Source organism: Calonectris borealis, chromosome 1 (assembly GCF_964195595.1).
Source record: "Calonectris borealis chromosome 1, bCalBor7.hap1.2, whole genome shotgun sequence".
NCBI lineage: Eukaryota > Metazoa > Chordata > Aves > Procellariiformes > Procellariidae > Calonectris > Calonectris borealis.
In genome coordinates, this window is record NC_134312.1 from 136,190,532 (window position 1) to 136,210,082 (window position 19,551).

General features: G+C 39.1%; 1 protein-coding gene across 2 annotated transcripts in view; it reads right to left on the reverse strand.

Moving 5' to 3' along the window:
* The window catches only part of GLRA2 (glycine receptor alpha 2), a 129,722-nt gene that overhangs the window by 61,280 nt on the left and 48,891 nt on the right, over nucleotides 1–19,551 (reverse strand). The gene's annotated exons all lie outside the window — the stretch shown is intronic.

Below are 19,551 nucleotides of genomic sequence, written 5' to 3' on the forward strand. Positions count from 1 at the left end.
GAATGTAGGACAAAACATTAAGGGATAAGCTGATCTTGCACTGGCTTCATCGAAATTATGCTACAGTGAATTTAGTGTCACGTCTCTATTGAACTTCTTGCGTTGCTACAGAAAGAAGCATGGGCAGGGGGAGCAGGCTGTTAGCGCCTGAAGTTTCCAGGATTTGTTACCACAGGATTAGGTGCTGTTCATTTGTTGGCTGATACTTAGATCTTCAGATGAACCCAGGGGGTTCAGCGTCCAATTCCTAGATGCCCTAAGGCTGAGGGGTATCCTGTCCTGTCTTCCTATGTCCTCCCATTTCCTGGGCAAAGCCAGCCATGCAAGGAGATCTTCAGAAACCAAGCTGAAGTATGTCTAAGCTATTCAGGAATGAGATGCAGAGAAAAGAAAAAAGACACCTAACTGACTGCACTCACTATGGACACAACTGCCTTGCCTTGGATTTAGGGACTGAAACCTACTGTTTCTGCCAGCACATCATCACAGAGAGAATCTGCCAACTGCCAGCAGTTGAGTAGTCTTCAACCTCGCCCACAGTCAGCAGTGGTGTTGCCATGCTACTGAGGGGCTCTGCTGTTGTCCAGACTGACAGCCAAGTACGATACTGTACTTTTTTATATTATTGACTGTGGGTAGGTGAAGGTTGAGCACCACGGGTGTGCAGCAAGTATTCAGCAAGTACGAAGTCGTGTTCGACATCATTCAGAGAAAAATAGGTACCAGCTGAGTGCCTTACCTCCCAGTTACTGCTTACTCTAGGAGACAGGAATGGTGCCAAATTGTCAGGGGAAGGAGAAAGGGAGGAGAGGGAAAAAGAGGTGTTTTTCTCTACTACACAAATAACAATAGACTTTTAATTAAACACATTTCAAGAAGAAGCTTCCTGTCTTTAGCTCTAGGCAGAACAAAAAGCTAATTCCAAATCTTCCGTGTCCCTGGAGCGTCGCTGGCACTAGGACATGACCATGTCTTGCCCCTCTCGGAAAATGCCTACAGCACGTACTGGGCTGGTGAGACATACTGGCTCCAAGAGCTGCCTTCCAAGGCTTTGGCATGAGCTAGAGTTTCTCATTTCTCATCGGGTCAGGGGTGAGACTGGTGCTGAAACAGCATAGAGAGCTTAGACATTTAAAGGATTAAGCTGCCAGTAATGATGTGTGGGAGCCCCTAAATAGCATAAACCATTTGCATTTGATTCAGATATCACTATGAAGTTTAGAATATATCTATGTGGTATGAGGATGTCTTTTCAGAGGAGTAAATTAACCCTTAGCTGATTTATCAATATACGTTTCCTGTGTCTGCTTGCTTGCTGTCACCACAAAACTTCTCAAGCTGTTTTCATAGGAAGTCAGTGGTGAAAGTTTTCTCCTATAATTTAGAAGTTGCTATGTCTTTATTGCAAGGTGTGTGTGTCTGCAGCGCTGGCCGTACTATCCCTGTATCCGTATAGCACAGCCCCTTCCCGTTCAAAGGGCAGCGTGAGTTCAGGTACCTGACATAATGCATCAGTCCTTCCCTCATGGGACACTGAGCTTTTTTTGGGACCTATACGCAAATTGTCTGCTTGATGCTGACCACATGGTATCACCGCAAGAGCTGATGGGGTAGGCAGAGGGGGACACTGTCTGGGGATAATCTGCCTGATTTACTCACATAACTTGCCCTGCCATAGTCCACAGAGTTCAGGTATACCTCAGAGGGCCATAAAGCAAGTCTGACTCAAGTACAGCACTTAAGGGGGGGGTTTAATGCAGTTTGCCACTGGCTCTTACTGTGCCGCCCTTGACAGTGTCCAAGACAGCCGATGTCAAGCTAGTGCAGCTGAGCTTACCCTCAGCAGCGTTGCTGGCACACTGGAGACAGCTAAGCAAATGGATTTTCTGTTAGTTAGTTTTGATTGGGAATTTATTTTCAGTTAATCAAAGACAAACTAGAGAAAAGAGAAGTGAAATTCTTGTAAAGCAATTTAGCCCCTTGGATTTCAGCTCTGGATCACATTTTACGACAAATAAAAAGGGGAAATGTCCCCTTTGAATGAAAAATGTCCCTGTCATTTTTGTCAGTGCCTATGCTGTCCGTCTCTGTATAAGTGGTGTGCATGTTTACAGACTGCAGCTACCTGGATGAATCTATCAGGCCACACAGAGCTTTATCATATAAGATGGCAGGACAACGTCAAAGGGTTTCAGCACAGAACGTGAAAAAAGAGAATGCAAGGAAAGGCTGTTAATCTCAGCAAAAAAACAGATGAGAGTAAAACCGTCTCCAGGATCATTACACAAAGAATAACAGTTTTTAGTTTTGTAAAGCAGCTATGAGTTCTACCTTGCCTACTCGCATAAAAAAGGCAATACACAAAGTGCTAGTCATAAAAATACTTTATAAAGAGGTAAAATCATCTTTCCATTCCCATTCACAGCTGACACACCCATAAACCAAGTTAGCTACTTTTGCACGGCATCTGTCTGTAGTCCTTGTGTAATTGCTTGTCCACTATAATTTCTAAAACTTTTTGGGATTTACTGCTTTCCAGAATACATTTCCTGAAATGTGAGCCATGCATGTCTAACACTCTGAAAATAAAATTCTGCCTTGGAAATACTCGGAGTTTCATTTTTCTGTTGTTGTTGTTCTATTACCTTAAAACAAAATGGTGATCTGTGTATATTTTTCATAAGACACTGTGGAGGGAGAAGCTCATAAACTAAAATAGTCAGTAGAACAGGAGTTAGCGCACTAGCTGCAGACACGTCTGATGGCAGGGGAGTCATTTCATCTAACTGCAGCATCTTTACAAGACGATCTGTTATTTCTACAAGAAGGGGAGAGGAACAGACATCTCTGGGGCATAGTTCAGGTCTTCTATTTGAGTCATTTATATTTATTCAGTGGAGTTAAGGTTTAGTTTACCCCTACTTAGAGTTAAAATCAGACCTGGTTTTAATCAGAACCAGAGATCTCAATTTCCCAGTTTTGTACTTCAATCTCCAGGTTATCCTGGGATCATAAAACATCATCCTGTCCCCATGAATCTTTCCTGAATTTGACAAATTGGTATTTTCAAGTAAAAAAATAAGATGGTACTAAAAAAATCCCCTAACAGGTTCAAAATCCATATTCTTCAACAGACAACTTGGTCTCTTGGCTACACGAATATGAGTCCAGAGCATCACTTGGACCACTGTGCACTGCTGGACGGTAGAGTAGTTGACATCAGCACCTTCCTTGCTGCTTCTCCAAGAGCCAGAAACGCCAGGTAAGCTCCGTGACCTTAACTGAGACAAATGTGAACGACACACTGAAAGGAGCAGATCTCAAGAAGCACATGCTCCGGTCTATTCTCACGTATTCATGAGCCTCACCCAGAGAGCACTAACGGAGATGCCTCCCATCCCTCGCCTCTGATGCACATCTCCCGAGCCTGCCAACGCGGCACGAAAACCCCGCAAAGAGAAGCCCTCTCCAGAGCGATCACACTTCTGTACCTGGTCACAGCTGGGAGCCCTGTAAAAACAACCTTTCTCAGTATCCTGGCAACTCCGCATGGAGCGTGCTTATGTGGGAGGGAAGAGAGGTAGGAGGGGGGAGGATGTGTGGCTCTTTGAAAACATTTGTATAAATATGTTCACTTCAAGTTCCTTTCTACAAGTGACACGAACAGTACAAGGACAGATTGCTTTGTGAGTTTTTTCCAGTGCAGCTTTGGCTTTGTATGAAATCACCAATTTGCAGATTTTCGGCCAAGTTCATAGTGTCAGAAATGACAGTTAAAGGCAAAAAGGATGCAAGATAATTACTTTCCTCCAATTCCATTCTAACACTCAAATCCCAGTTGCATTGCTCTAATCTACTGTTATATCTGTCTGTTATTACTGGGCATTAGTAGCAATGGAGAAATAGTTAAAGGCTTTTTGTGATGTAGCGGTAAGCAGAAGTGTTGAACATGTACAATATCCTTGATAAAATTCTCAGAGGAGGGGAATGTTCTCTGCAGTTGGCAAAGCATGTGTTTATTTGTTAGGTAAAAAGGAATTTCACTTCTGGTTTCATCTCGTCACAGAATTCTTGCACTTCAATCCATTTTTGAGAGTCTAAATTACAAAATATTCTGCTTTTGTTACCAAATTCATGTATAAACAATGACATCTGAAAATTTAAATAATTGCATATGGGAAGTAAGGTGCAGTGTACAGACCACTGCTAGTTTTAGATGTAAACTGTTGCACTGAAGGTTATCTAGTAGAATGAAAGAAGAGCAAACATTTCCACAAGATGGGCATATTGGGAACTTGTTGTGGTTTCACAGAAGTGTTTCCCTTAATCAGCAAAACTTCCTGTTGTTTTAGGATCCTGGATTGTAGAAATGACCAAGAGACAACAACATAGGGAGATGATAAATCGCATAAGCGATAATGTGAACAGTGTTGAAATGTTAACAGCAGCTTCCCTCTAAGGGAGCACTGGAACTAGCAAGAGCACACACAACAGCATTCATGTGTCAGCTTTCCAATTTGGAACAAGACAAAAATCATTCAATAAGAAAGGGTTACCACATATTTGCTGGGGGATGGTTTAGCTCTTTGTTCTCCTAGGATCTCTATGGGTTTTTCTTTCAGCTCAGACTACATGTCCCCTGATACATTCTCTCGGAAGGAGCCAGTAGTGCATTATAGGAGGCAGTAAAGCATCCGAAATGTCAGGGAAGGACGCAGAAGAAAGAGGAGTATGACACAAGTGATTCCCAGATTTCCTGAAGCAGTTGCAATAGAGTATCCAAATGGAAACACTTCAAGCTTTTCTTGGATGTTCTGATTTTTAATCATCTGAAGAAAAAATCCCTAAATTTTCCATTAAAAGAAGATACTAAGATACTTATCAACAGAATGTTGATGTAATTTTAAAAAAATATTCTTCCATCAAAAAATATATGTACTCAAACAAGGTCTCCAGTAGGTAAATTAGCCAGAGGATGTGTCAGTTTAAAAGAACTGTGTATTTAGCCTCCTCTCTGAAAAGCAGATCTCAATTGCATGGTGTGTGTTTGTTCCACACATATGAGAGATCCACAAATCTGACAATACTGGAGAATTTATCCAGGAAAGCTCAGCTTTTTATCTTCTGTAAGGTTTTAGAATCTCCCCACGTAGCCTGTTGGGCACACTGAAGCAAAGGACTCAATTAAATACTTTATATTAGATTCTGAGACACACTTGCAACCTTGTTCGCACACTGAACTCTGAATGCATTTACACAAAAAAGTAGCAAATAAAATCTCACCCCAATGAGTAAGAAGCTCTGACAGTATATACCAGACTCAAGCATTGGTCTTCTGCACAGAAGGAGTGATATCTCCTGAGTCTGGCACGTGGCTTGCATTTGCCTCTCCTTCCTTCAAACACGCAGAATGCCAATGACATCCACAAAGGCCTGAAAATCCACTATGTGAATAAATGCAACCCAGAGCTCTCATAGAGTAAGGAGCATTATATAAATGCTCTATGCATAGCAGACCTATGCATAAGTGGAAAAATGCCACTGGTATATCACTCAAAATGATGTAAGAAAACCAATATTGGCTCCAGTCAGTATGCAATGCGACCATTTTATACACAGGAGGATTTGATAAGATTAGTTGATGACAATCCATTCTTGAAATGCTTAAATCATTTTTATCTAGAAATGCTTACATTGAAGAAATGACTGACTAATATAAGCCTTTTTCTCTGATTTCCTCCTAGAATGCCCAAAACCGTGTGCCACTTTATGCTGAGAATTGATTTTTTTAATCCACTGTGAAGTTACATATCTATTATTTCAATTATTTCTACTTTGTATGTATTCAATTTTCTTTTCTAATTTACAGTTCCAACAGTCACACTGAGTCCTTGTGATCATGCACTTCTTTGCCTGTGAAACTACTGGCGACTGAATTATGCCCTGTGGACAGCCCCACTGGCCCTATACAGGGCCTTAGAGTCACCTCCTGTAACCTATTTGTCTTGAAGATTAACAGATGTGTAACAGATTGTAATGAAACAAGGGTTTGAATACCACCTCATCCACAATTCATTCACTCTAATCTGTGTCGGCACTGCACACAAAAAAGAATGAGGAAAAAAAAATTCATTTCTTTTCCTAAATACTACAGGTTTGATCTCAATGACACACAAATAATAGATCTAGGTAAGAAGATTCTTATATAGCCACTTGTCTGGAAAAAAAAATAGAGCTTAATATTTTGAATATTTCTGTATTATGATTCACATTTTACTATTTTTCAGACATCTGACTTTCAGACTGGTCACCTTGGCTTCCCTTGTCAGCACTTGAAACAAGCAGTTCATCTGAGCTACCTTGTGGGCCTGTCTGAGCGCAGAAGAATTTGGCAGTGGAGGTGTCTCCTTCTTTGTTGACTAGAAAAGCAGTCTAGAACAACTTTCAATCACCTCAGTTTTGACAGTTGGATCTCACTGCAGGTTAACAAGTCCAATATTTACTTTCTGATTTAAAATTGGTTGTGAAATACAGACGCATATAATAAAGTAGCCATCATTAGGCTAAGTGGAAAGAATTGCTCTGGCTTTCTCCAGAAAACTTTAGAAATGCAAATGAAACTGGGACACAATTTCTTTCCATTATGGGCTGTTTTACTCTTTCCTCAATCTGTTATTACAAACCACAGCTGAAGAATAATCCTCTATTCATATTCTTCACATACAGTTATATATGAATATTTTCAGTGCATGTACATAATTAGTTGATTTTAAGCAATAACTAATAAGGGTCTTGTTATTTATTTCCTCCTCTCTCTTCCCCTACCCCCTTATGTTTTTTCTTTTTCTTGTGCATTTTTTATCTCACATGGATGGAAATGTAACTCTTTACATTATTACAGTTCCTCAAATCCAAGAGCAAGCCTACATTTTTTAATTTTTACTATTTTTAACACTGTCTTTTTTCACTTTAATTGATACCAGAAATTATTGCCTGTCTGGCTTTGCTTATGAAAAGCTTTTTCTCTTCTCAGGCTAATGTTGCCACTAGAACTCTGTTGTCTCACAATTAATGAAGCTCATAAACTTCTCTTATATGTGTTTCATCTTAATCCACATTGTTCCTATTTGATGCTGTACAGACTTGACTTCTTATCAATTCTTACTTCTCCTCACCCATGCACCCAAACTGTCAACTACTTGTCTGTCTGGGGACCTGGAAGGCTCTCACGCAGCCATGCCTCTCCCAGCTGCCCTAGACTCTATCACTATTTAACTGGCTAAATGGACATAAACTGCCATTTTTCACAACACTGTCTGATACTCTTTGCAAGTTACTACTCAATTTAATCTAATTTTTCCATTTTTATTTCAATTTAGTTCTCAGTATACCTTCTTATTCCACGAATGGCAAGAAAAGTCACGGAAACTTTCAGAATCCTCCTTTTGTCCATTTACAGTCTGGTATGTCTTCAGCTGTAGCTTTCTCTATAAGTTTCCTCCCACTAAGAATGAACCATTTACAGTCAGATGGGTTTTCAGAAGGCAGTAACTTTGTCCTAACTTACATGGCATAAGCACAGATCGTCACAAATCTTTTCTTATTTACTAGCATACTAGTACACTACATACGTAACTAGTATGTTACAACCATGAAAGAGTGTCCTGGTTTTGGCTGGGATGGAGTTGATTTTCTTCCTATTAACTGGTATAGTGCTGTGTTTTGGATGTAGTGTGAGAATAATGTTGGTGACACACTGATGTTTTGGTTGTTGCTAGGTATTGTTTACACTAGTCAAGGACTTTTCATCTTCCCATGCGCTGCCAGATGTGCAGGGGGCTGGGAGGGAGCGTGGACAGGACGGCTGGCCCAGCTGGCCAGTGGGCTATTCCATACCATATGACGTCATGCTCAGCATATAAGGCTGGGTGAAGAAGAAGGAGGGGGGGCGTTCAGAGTGATGGCGTTTGTCTTCCTAAGTAACCGTTACGCGTGATGGAGCCCTGCTTTCCTGGCGATGGCTGAACACCTGCCTGACGGTGGGAAGTAGGGAATGAATTCCTTGTTTTGCTTTGCTTGCATGCGCGGCTTTTGCTTTCCCTATTAAACTGTCTTTAACCTCAACCCGCGAGTTTTTGTCACTTTTACCCTTCTGATTCTCTCCCCCATCCCACCCGGCAGGGGGGGTGAGTGAGCGGCTGCGTGGTATTTGGCTGCTGCCAGGTTAAACCACGATAAAGAGTTAAAAATTTTAATAACTGTAACTCCACAACCATCAAACAGGGTAAATTTGGGGTTTAAGTACCCTTTATGGCATTACAGGAGAAGCCGAAATAGCCAATACTATTGGAAAAAAGCTAAAAAGGAAATACTTAAAGGCCAGGTAAAACCAGAAGAAAATGAGCACCAATCAATAGAAAAAAGGAGTCCTGGAAAAATGAAGAAAAATATCAGAAGAAAAAAAGAATGGTAAGACTATAAACAATGATAAAATAAGGTATATAGTAAAATAGAATTAGGATTCCTGGGCACTTCCAAACCAAGCACTTGTGAAAAGAGCCCAGTACCAGGTCACACTGCTGGAGTTAAGGAGGGGGCCACATCCGTAGGCAGGGTGGCTGTGCCGCGCACTGCCAGTGGTACTGAAAGGGACTGACGATGAGCATCAGCTGTGCAAAGCTGTGGGGAAAAGGTGAATATAACTACTGAGTCTATAAACAGAACAGAGGAGGAGGAGGAGAAGGAGGAGGAAGAAAGCTATATTAAGAGTTTCCACTGTAGCATAGTTGTGGTTGCTATATTTAAAAACATGATACTAGCACAGTGAGGAAGATACAAGATTGAAGGCTGAAGAAGACATCGTACGAGTGAGAGGCAAAAGAAGCTCAATATATTTAGTTTACCAAAAAAGATCAAAAGGTTGCTCGATTTCATCATAGGAATTCTTGAATGAGAAAAGACACTGGGTCTGGAAAGCATTTGTATTTCAGAAGAGAAATGCATAGCAAGGAACACCGGCTAGAGGGTAAAGCCAGAGAATCCCCAGTCTCTAAAAAACATTTCCCTTTAAGAATGTGTGTGGGTAGTTATTGAAATAAACTTCCAAACTTCTTTTTCAAAGCAAGACTGCACACTTTTAAGACATGCTTAAGCCAAATATAGAGTATAGAACACAACCGTAACAGCAATTGGATGCAAAAAGCAGTATTATCCTGGAAGGCCACATTGTCCCTTCTGGACTTGGGGAAAAAAAAAAAAAGATCTATGATTTCTAGAAGTCACTAAGCCACATCAGAATAGAAACAACTGATTAAGCTATGCTTAATATGACTTGAGCTTCATGTGCTTATATGACTTGAGCTTCATATGCTGGCTACAATGATCATGGCTGGAGCTCACTATGAGGTAGTTTGACTTTATTCTCTTCTTCTCAGAGTGTTTAAGTGCCTGAGTTTGATCTTGTGACTGTAGTAAGGTTTTAATTAGAGCAATTTTTCTCTGAACTCTTAGTATTATTTAAAGTTGAAAAGTGCCTACCAGTATCTCAGTAAATGTTATATCTGAGTGGGATGTTGTTTTTCCCTTCCCTGGGGATTTTTGACATTTAAGAAATGTCTTCTAAATCAGAATAAAAAAGAAAAGGTAAAAAAAGTCACAAATCACAAATTTGATTTTTTTTAAATCACATCAGTTGAACCATTTCCTTCATTTCCAGTTTCAAGTCAAACTTTTCAGATATTTTTAGATTGATTAACTTTTGATTTCCAAGTAACAAGGCAGTTTCAAAAATTAAAAAAAAAAGCTATCTTGGAGAAATCAAACAGTGGTGGTGGTTGGAAGTCAACAGCAATGGTTTGGGAAATTTTTCCAATAAATGAGAACATTAGTCTTGCATAGCTTCAACAAAGGGACATTTTTTTACAAAAAGCACTCCCTCAGAGAAAATGCCTGACCCCGTCTAAAACGGAGCACAGATCTAATACATGTACTACGCCGGCAAAAAGGAGTTAGGAAGAACTATGTATCTGATGTTAGCTGAAAATAGCAGAATTTGGTTTTAGTTGAAAATATTATAGCTGAAAATTCATTTTCATTCTCTCTTCAGGGTGATTTTCAGTTGTTTTTTTTTTTCTTAAAAGAGTATGAATTACAAAAAAAAATTCATAATGAGGACAACGGCTAGCACTGGCAAGGATTTATTTTAAAAGTCTGTTTCACAGATGGCAGACAGAGGAGCTGGGTAAGATGCTTTTGAACTCTGCTGCGGTCAACAGCTGCTATTGAGGCTGCCTTTCCTTGACTAAGAGGGAAGTACATCTGGAGGAAGTCAGTCTAATCGCTGAAATCATGAATGAAACTGGCCAGATGAACTTGCCATGAAGTGCAGTTCCCGTATTCAGGCAATCCACAGTCTTTTAATTAGATATGCCTTTCAATTTGGGAAAAGCTTTTACTGAAACCTCGTTAATGTAAGAAGTTAATCAACTCTTATAGCCGCACTCACCAAGAGAGTTTTACCTTTAAACAATTCACCATGAAATCATTTGCCAAGCTACAAGCCTTGCCTGGAAGCATGTGTAGTACACACGGTTTTGACTTGTTGCAAAACATCTGTCTGCTGTTCCAGTCAATGTAGAAAAAGATAAGAAGTCACCTCTATACACAGTGGTGTGGTTGGCACAGAGCAATTCTAGTTTGAGCAATGCAGTGTTTATGCCCATTCTAACAGAGCATTGGAAAATTGTTAAAAAAAAAAAAGGTCTCATTTCTTATTTACCAAAAAGACCATGCTACCCAGTTAAAATCAACACTACGCCATTACTGAAGAATGACAAATGAACCAACTTCAGAGAGAACAATTAACCAATTAAGAGAATAATTATGTCTTATTCTTCCCACTCACTAGATGGGACTGATAGAGAAAACAAGACATAAAAAAAGACTACATTGCTTCCTACAGTAGTATTTTAGCCATTTTGAGATTTGTAAAAGCAAGGTTATTTTTGGTTTCATATCCAGGGAGAGATATATGCACAACTGAGTTGTTCTGCGCCGTTATCTTTGTGGCATAACCCTGTCATGCTTGACTTTGGGGAGCCCTCGTAAGAAGTAACAGCAGCGGTAAAGCCTGAGCATCTGAATGCTTTAATTCAAGTCATTCCCAGTGACAGGATTTTGTTTTCATTCCGAGCAGATTCTGTTTCTGCTAGAAGGTTCAGGAGACAGCAAAATGCAGCCAACAAACTCATAAAATAGATCCTGTCAGACAACTACAACTTCCTTAAAAAAACAAGTGAGTAGTTTGATTGTTTGAATAAGAAAAAGCAAAAGAACACACTAACTCTAAGAGTTTTTATTATAATCCTGACACTTGGGCTGCTTCACACTTTCTTAACTTTTCATTATTTCTTTGTCAGTTCCATGCAAATTTAAACTGTTTTTAAATCAGTTTTTGATGAGCAGAGCACGCTCACGCATGGAGTGGTGCAGTCTGGGAGGGTGGTACTCTCATTGCTGTCTGTGACCATCTACATGGTTCCCTGAAAAATTAAGAAGTGTTTTTAAGTTGATCATGCCCTATAAAGGGATGGGCATCAGTGCCTCCTGACCACAGGTAAGTTTTAAAAGTAGTGCTTTTCATCATATTTTAGTACAAATCTATCAATAAAGTGTTTTGATTGCCATTACGCAGACAAAGGAAAATGTCCTTCTGCAGAAAAGAGGCGAAAAATGCAATCATTTATATCAATGAAATACTTTAAACTAATTTTTAGTTTCTCAGTAGACCATCTTTTAATAGAAATAGTTTCTCCCATATGTGACAGATATTGATAAGTTCTCATTATAATAGTGTCATTATTGATAATTATTTATAACATAACTGTACTATCTTTTCTATGAATACGTGTACTGAGCAACATTCGTTATGTGTTCTCCCTTTTTTGTAACTTACATTTTCTGCTGTGATTTAGTCACTTAAGTTTCCCTCCAGACTTAATGAGAGTCCAGGCTCAATTCTCCACAGCCTTAATCTTTGGTAGAAAAGGAAAGACAGCACGCTATGTCACGCTATTTCTCACAGGCAAGGAGGCCTAACACCAGATACAAGCTACTGAGGATCAAAGCTCTTTGCTCTCGTGCTCCCTTCTCTTTGAGACAAGATATCTCAATTAACTCCAAGCTTCTAGGAAGAAGAAACAAGAAGGAAAAGAGACTACTTCTTCAGGGTTTTTAACTTTACATCCAAGGATCTGTGAATAATAATGCATTCTAGAGTGCATGACTATATTTCCATGCCTTAAAAAAAAATCATATTGTTTTCTTGCCATTGCCTAGTTCAGAATTGTTTAATTTCCCTGATGTTACTATAACAAAGAATAGTGTGCTCAACTACTGGCAAATTAAAGTCATAGTCATGACATATCACAGATATTATATACAAAACCAAGACACTGAGTCATTTAGTTCCTCCTCCTGCAGAAGTTTTTTTGACCCATCCATGAAGAAAAGTAAATTGCTCCTCTCTGTTTTCTTTGGGCAGGTGGGGAGACGGAGAGGAGAGGAAGGGGTTAATACTTCTAGGCATCAATATCAACAAGCTTTTTTTTTTCCCCAGAAAAATGTTTCCCAAAGGGAAAAAAGACCTGTCATTTAAGCAACGGAGTTCGTATGGTTGCACTGTAACTCAAGGACAACTTTTGGGGAGTAAGATGTCAATAGCCCAGCTGCCTTAACAGCCATGTGCACTGATGGTCAGACTGGAACATGGCAGCCTTAAGGTACATTGCAAATGACAGTGTTTTTCACAGACTCCAGGGGCTCCCATCAATGTTATTTCAAATGAAATATTAACAGGGGATATTCATAAGTTATACGCCTAAATGATCTAATAGAGTCAAGGCTTGCAATTATTTGAAATGAATGAGCCACAACAGCCTACGTCGTTGCTTTAGAGCGGGTTTGCAGTGCTTATGTGTGTGAAAGAGTGGTACAGAGTGTTCCTCAGAGAGCCACTAAAAGCCTCCAGAAGGTCCTGGAGGGTGCGACAATGAAGCCGGAGAGCCCCAGTATCGTGCCAGGGTTATGAAACAACCGGCAGACTGGTGTGCACAGTAACTTCAACTCTTCTCTGATGCTTGAAATAGGCTCCGCTGAATGCCAGCCCTCCCAGATGACTGCATTATAAAACCTGCTGAGGAAGTGCCAGGAGTACTCAAACTACATCCCAGAGGTATTTAGACACATCTTATCGCATATTTTTATCTGTCACGCATGGCAGCAACTACTGTTTTTGTAGTACGGTAAATACCACTGTCCTCACTATACAGAAAAGTAAACTTTAGAAGTTTAGATTAGTACAGTGGAAAAAGTGACTGATTTACTGAGTCTTTTTTTTCTTTTTTACTTTCATAGGGTAGAATTTGCTATAGACCAAATGTATTCGTTTTTATCCAGTATCTTGTCAGTCAGCTTTGCACAGAATAAAAGGCAGCAAGAATTTCACTAGAATTCATACATAACCATTTTAAGACCCAAAGATTAACCAGGACACCTCATCTCTGTGGCCAAGCTAAACAGAATGATGTGGTAATTTCTAGCAACAGATTTAGGTGCTCTGTTTAACATCTACATCCTTCTTCCTCCTGCTCTTCCTACAAGAAACATGGATCCTGCTGGTTTTTGTCGTCTTACCCATGCAGCAGACCCAAATCTTCGGTTTTGCAGAACTGGAAGCGATTGTGGAATGGAAGAAAAAAATTTCTTCTTATTATGGATGCATGATCACAGCATATATAACTGTGCCAAAGTTCATCCAACATAGCTTTAATTGAGATACTGCTCCCAGTGAAGTTGTAACTGCTAGCTGTGTAAGTATCTACCTAGATCTCAAAGGAGAAGATTTGCAAGAAGGGAAAGTGTCTTTTACAAGACCAGCAGATGTAGGTGGAAGCAGCACAGCAGCTTCTGGGCACCGCACAGTCTTTTTGTCAGGACCGAGCATGTATTGTCAAGCTGGTATTAACATGGTACTTGAAGTGGCTAGAAAGTTGTCTCTGGTACATCACGTATCATCTGGTACATATACCACATCTTCCACTGCAGTTCAAACACTCTCTTGCCCTCAAGCATAAACACATTAATATCTTGCCTCGAAACCATTCATGAGAAAACATAAATAAAAAGGGAAGGAGAAAGATTACAGAAATGGAATATGAAAAATCTGTAGATCAGAATCAGAAAATACCTTTTTGAACTATAATTTATGAGCAGGTGTTTATAAACAACTTGACAGGAATCTGTTTTATAGTATTTTGTAGGACTCCTTATTTTGTACACAGAACTTTGTATTTAATGACAATTAGTTTGTACTGAAGTAGTTGCGTCAATAAGTCACAAGCAAATATATGCTTACTTACTTATGACCCTTGTTTTACTTTGGAACTTTTTTTGTTGAAAAAGAGCTTCAGTCTACGTGAGTCCCTCTGTTGTGTAGTGTAGGATGAATCTCTGTATGCAAATTCAAACAATCTATGGAATATAACAATGGATATTGAAAACTCTGTCTGAATACAAGATTTAGTTGCATCTAGCTTTGCCAAACTCAAAAAAAAAAAAAAAAAAGAGCTAAAGCAGGTTTCATAATTCTCTTAATATAAGTAAAAGATGGAATATATGTTATATGTTAAAACTATAATGGAGAGGGAAAAGAAAGTTATATAAGAAGATTGGAAGTGAACAAAACAAGGGACTGCTAAAACATTTCTGTATAGGCACATGACTGAGGAATAGATCCTCGTGGTTACTTGACAGCGCAGCCTGACTTCCCAAGGGTTTGGACATGCCCACTTTTATTATGGTCAAGAAAACTGACAACCACTAGGATGTTTCTTTTTGAATCCACTCAAGGCCCCTGAACAAATTTTTTAAAAGTGGAAATTTTTTTGCAGTTCCCCCATTAGAATCAATAAATATGTGACATAGGGCAGGCATATTAAATATCATGGTACTGTTTTAGGACCATCAGATCTACAACAGGAATTTATAAACATCTAATAAAAATAGAGCTGGCCTAATTATTTAAGCAGCATGTCAGGTGCTCAGACACCTGTATAAGCCAACTAAGTGCCAATTAACATATCTCATGATCATTGAATTACTCCTGTATTTCCTCTTCAGATCCTGAGACTAGAGGAAAAGTAATTTGTCAAAAAATTACTTCCATTCCAAGTTACTTAATTATTGCTTTTTTACCATAATGCTGCACCAAAATGTATCATCTCTGTGTTTTGTTACATGAAAGAGTAAGCTATCATCTTAGGTGCTCTACTTTCTGTGAAGACCAATGAACACAGAATAATGTAATCTCTGAGAACAGCATCTATTCATTTTTCTTTATTGTTATTTCTCCTCATTTCTTCCTTTCTTTTTAAATTTTATTATGGCATCATTTTAACCTTAATTCAAAATAAAAAATGTGCTGTATTCTTGGAGCTTCTTTACTTGATAACTTTTGGCATTCAAAAAAGGACAGGTTACTTTCTCAGACTGGTCTGCCAGAAGCCCAAGAATCTTGAAAAGTCTCCAAATATGCTGGGGGTAGTGGACGACACATAAAAGCAGTCATTTGCTGCCAAAGGGGATAGACTTCATTGACTTTGATTTTGCAAGTCTCTGCACCTATTAGAATATAATGCTTTTATTGCATTTGGTAATGTATTTAGTGATCCAAAGCAAAATGAAGTGAATGGAAGGACTCCCAGAGGTTTCAGTGAGCTTTCAATGAGACTTTTTTTCTGCACAGATTGCTCCCTGGGGAAGAAACATGCATTCATTAAGCACTGTGCATTAAAGTAACACAATATGAATGCTATGCAACTGTGTAAAATACAGTTGCTATCACTTACCTGACTTAAAGTATCCTCAAATGTTTTGCTTTATGGCATTAAAAGTAATTCATTTTCTTGGACTGTTGTTGCTAAGGTTTGGCTTATATAAGTGTTTTAAGAAGAAGGCAATCTGAAAAACACCCAATTACTAGCACAGCAGAGAACTCATTATTCTTTCAAATGCCTTTTTTGAAAATGTTTTAAAACTTCTGATTCTGTTGATTCAACAAAAGAGAAGTTATTTAAAAATAAATAGAAGAGCAAGAGAATATTCACTCAGTGCTCTGAAGAACTGTTTCCTAACACTTCTCAACAATTCTGCGCTATTGTACCTTGATATCCTTTTTACTCCCCCAGCTTATACACAGCTGGGATCATAAAATATGTAGAGCCATATTCTATGTCTCTGTGTCCCTTATGATTCCCAGACATTCCTTTCTCCACATTTTGATGAATACATACTGCTGGTTTTGTGCTGTGGGTCTGATACTTCCAGAAGGCATTGGATCTAAGCATGTGCTGAGTATGGCATGGATGTATGGAAGGTTACATCAGATTCTCGATTTGTGTGTCGTAGAGTTTCTCTGCATAGATGAAGTCCAGCGAACCCTAGGTGCAAGGGAGCTCCCGGGCTCATGCACAGGACTCGCATAGAAAGCTCAGTGTTTCCTAAGGGTTTCATTGTGGATGTGTGGTCACGCTGTCACCCAGCTGGCAACCAGGATTTCTGCTCAGCTGGCCGATCGGCAAGAGCTACTGCTGTAGCTGGGTGCAAAAACATTTATCTAGCCAAAGTTTCTAAGTGGAAAACAATGACACGACCAGAGGGCATAGAGTATCAGATGTGGGTAAGACTTATACACATAAACGTGTGGGAAGGGGAACTGACCATAGGAACCCTGCTATTTTGGATCAACATTCCTAGCCATCTCAGCAATGGATTAGCCAAACTGGAGGGAGGGTATTCAACCCCAGCTTTCTGGATGAGTTCCTTACCACCCTAACACAACCAGTAAGAGTAACTCTGGTCACAGGACCCCTCACTAGTCTTCTGTAACAAACAGAATAAACAAAAATAATTTCATCATTATAAAAGAGGTAGACACCATGGTGAATATTTCTCTGCAGATACACCCTATATAGAAAAACATTATTTCATGTCCATGAAGGAAGCAGGACGCGATATTCCTCATCTTATGCTAAAACTGTAGAGGAAGAGAACCTTTCTGCTTTCTGCAACAGGCACTGCAGATCTCCCTTCCTAGAACAGTAGCTTTTGGGGGATGTAAACTCTCTCATGGTTTATTCTTACCTTTTGTAACAAAGTAATCAACTTTGTAGAAGAATAAGGAAAAATAATGCATATTGATTTCTTTACTACCATGTTGATGATATTGGAATTTGACCCTATGTTCTTAGCCAGAATTTCAAAAAGCTATGAAGATAATAATTCCACAGAAATACTACAAAATTTACCAAATAAATATAATTACATCTCATTTGGAAGAGGTTTTCTAGATGTTTCTCTTATGTGCAGCAAACATGAGCCTCAGCTGGAATTAATTTCATCCTTCCCTTTCCTTTCCTTTCCTTTCCTTTCCTTTCCTTTCCTTTCCTTTCCTTTCCTTTCCTTTCCTTTCCTTTCCTTTCCTTTCCTTTCCTTTCCTTTCCTTTCCTTTCCTTTCCTTTCCTTTCCTTTCCTTTCCTTTCCTTTCCTTTCCTTTCCTTTCCTTTCCTTTCCTTCCCTTTCCTTTCCTTTCCTTTCCTTTCCTTTCCTTTCCTTTCCTTTCCTTTCCTTTCCTTTCCTTTCCTTTCCTTTCCTTTCCTTTCCTTTCCTTTCCTTTCCTTTCCTTCCCTTCCCTTCCCTTCCCTTTCCTTTCCTTTCCTTTCCTTTCCTTTCCTTTCCTTTCCTTCCCTTTCCTTTCCTTTCCTTTCCTTTCCTTTCCTTTCCTTTCCTTTCCTTTCCTTTCCTTTCCTTTCCTTTCCTTTCCTTTCCTTTCCTTTCCTTTCCTTTCCTTTCCCTTCCTTTCCTTTCCTTTCCTCTTCTTTTCTTTTCCTTTCCTCTTCTTTTCTTTTCAGCAGTCTCAATATTATGTTCAATTTTCAATAACTGAATGCCTAATGTCTATGTTGCCATGACCTATCATTATGAAATCTGTGTATCAAAATGTGTATTAGGTATTAATATGGAAAAGAGCAGTTTTAAGCAAACAGAACTCTGTCATGTAATCTTATACCAGGGTTGAGAACAATATGTAGGTAATTATTTCTAAACAGTACCACTTTAATCATTTAGACAGTAACTTGGAAACTGACAATAAAAACTAACCAGGAATCTTCTCATCACAATTCTTCTTTGCCTTTTTTAGGTAAAGGAATTGTTCCCTTTAAAGTTGGTGAGTTGTGATGATTTGTTGTTTTTTGTGGTAAAGCTCTACTAAAATAGAGAAGAATGAGAAGAAACTTTTGGCATGTGACAGTGGGTAAATTAAAGGTAAAGTTAAGTTGTATAAATGTGCGTTACTAAGAATAGGACACAAAGAAGGATGGGGAAAAAAAAATAACTCTTGTATTCAAATCTAGGCGGCTTTCACAAAGCAAAGTTGCATCTGTTTTTTCAGTACTCTTGCAAAAATAACCCTCCTGACATGTCTTATTCTGTTAGATATTCATGCTTGGAGCATTTTTTAAATGGATGTTTTATTGACAGCCTAACTTCCTGCGTCTTGGCAATATGTAGACAGGACTTAGAAAAATATTAAAGAGCCATTTTGGGACTTCAGATTTAACACTGATTTCATTCAATTCTTTTCATATTGTATTTCTAAATGCATTTCAGCTGGACATATTTTATTAAGAAATACAATTTTGGTATTAAGTTACAGATGAGGTTTTAAAATAGCTAGGTGCCTGCAACAGCAACAGCAAGAAAAGCTTGCTTCTTCTTTGTGTAAGGAATCAGATACTGGTGACATGAGACCTGTATGGCTCTACGTGGCTATACAGCTACATGTGCACACAAAGCCTGTTTTGAAGCACTTTGGTTTTGGTCAGTCCCGTGTTTCTTCAGGCACCTGATTCATCTGAGGTGGGAGTCAGCTGGCAGGTATGCTAGCATTTACTTCGAATCACATTTTTAAGTCAACTGGCACACCTTCAAAAGCCCCCACAAGGATTAACTCACTTATAGAGAGTTGTAAAAAGCGGTAAAGTACAGCCAGCTGAATTACACAGTGGAATTGCAACAACTGGGTGTAGCCTGACTGAAATAAGTCTGCTGGGCTCTCTGGTGAGGTACTTTTCCTTAGTACGTCTCTTCTGGCAAAGGAACACAGCAGAAAACACTAGGAGAGGGTGGACTAGAGCCAGAGCATCACCGTTCTCTGACAGCTGCTGAGATAAATCTATTTAATCCTGAGGCTGGAGAAGAACCTCTCCGAAAATCAAATAGCCACAGACAACATATTCTGGATCTTTGTATTTCCTCCACTCAGCAGAAGCCCAGAAAATTATTCAGCAAATACTTTTCTACTCAAACGAGGCAGAATACAAAAGGGAGAAACATTTCAGCTTGATCAAAAGCATATGATAAAAAAATCTTTCTAAAACATTAGCATTTTGGGCATGCTAACACTGCAGAACTTCTTGGCAGGGTATGTTTGCC